Source organism: Lynx rufus, unplaced genomic scaffold (genome assembly GCF_022079265.1).
Source record: "Lynx rufus isolate CCGP_SWC_20201006 ecotype Redwood Valley unplaced genomic scaffold, mLynRuf1.p SCAF_18, whole genome shotgun sequence".
NCBI classification, from domain to species: domain Eukaryota; kingdom Metazoa; phylum Chordata; class Mammalia; order Carnivora; family Felidae; genus Lynx; species Lynx rufus.
Window position 1 is genome coordinate 23,803,207 of NW_025814832.1, and position 1,505 is coordinate 23,804,711.

The window sequence follows — 1,505 nt, forward strand, 5'->3', positions numbered from 1 at the left end:
GCGGAACTAGGTAGGTCCGCCCATACTCCCTTCGCGTGCTTGCTGATTGGCGGGCACCACAGGTACGTATTTCTGGAATGTCGGATGGGCAGGTGGATGGCCGGAGTGATAAAAGACACACGTACTAGAGCAGAGGTCCGAGTTCTGGGGCTTTCTTTGGTCAGTGTCATACCTTCCACACGTCAAGGTGATGTACCATATCTCACGTGATCCTCAGGTCACATGCTGCGAGGTTGGCACGAAGACATCATTACTTTGTCCTCAACTTGCAGATGAAGAGAATCAAGGTTTGGGGGCATTAGACGACTCGCCCAACCTCACACCAGTGATGGGTTCTGGACAAATAACCCCGTGTTTCTTCCTCTCTACCGCTCTGCTGTGAACGTAGAGCCCATCTTGACCCATGGGAAGAAAGGAGCCCTGCCGTGTTTCTACTTAAATCACTATGATCTCATCATCCTGCCTCTGGAGCCACTTTCACGGTGGATGGGTCACTGAGTCGAGGCCTTCAGAGGTGTCAACCATTGAGTTTTGGGGAGATACGTAGCCCCTTGTGTAGATTTTAAGATGATTATGAGCAGGGCGCCTGGGTGGCTCAGTCGGTTGAGCGTCCGACTTCGGCTCAGGTCATGATCTCGCGGTCCGTGAGTTCGAGCCCCGCGTCGGGCTCTGTGCTGACGGCTCGGAGCCTGGAGCCTGTTTCAGATTCTGTGTCTCCCTCGCTCTGACCCTCCCCCGTTTGTGCTCTGTCTCTCCCTGTCTCAAAAATAAACAAAACGTTAAGAAAAAAAATAAAAAGATGATTAAGAGCTTGCTAGCCTGGGGTGCCTGGCACCCCGCTGAATAAATGGTAGCTGCAGCGACGATGGTGACATGAGTAGGATTATGATGATGACACTGTGCTGATGGGGACGAGGCCCAAGACACACGTGCCTCTGATGCACTAACCGCTTTGCAAACATTTTCTCAATCGCCAAAGCAACTCTCTGTGGTGAGTACCATCGTGGCTCTCTTTTCTCAAAGGAGAAAGCCAAGGTTCAGAGAGGTTAAATAACTTACACAAGGGCACTCAGAGCTCCCACGCCTGGGCGCTTAGCCACCGGTCTCTCTGACCGGCCACATTGGCTGCTCTTTAATGACCCGTATCAAATGTGTGGGGCTGTCAGGACGCTTAATGTTGTGCAGGTGAAATGAGTTTCTGGTGACTGTGGCTGTGAATCACCTGCTACTGGGTAGGCGTGGTGATGATGAGTTAATTGACTTGAATATTTTAGAGGCCATTTTATTTTTTTTTTTAATTTTTTTTTTCAACGTTTATTTATTTTTGGGACAGAGAGAGACAGAGCATGAACGGGCGAGGGGCAGAGAGAGAGGGAGACACAGAATCGGAAACAGGCTCCAGGCTCTGAGCCATCAGCCCAGAGCCCGACGCGGGGCTCGAACTCACGGACCGCGAGATCGTGACCTGGCTGAAGTCGGACGCTTAACCGACTGCGCCACCCAGG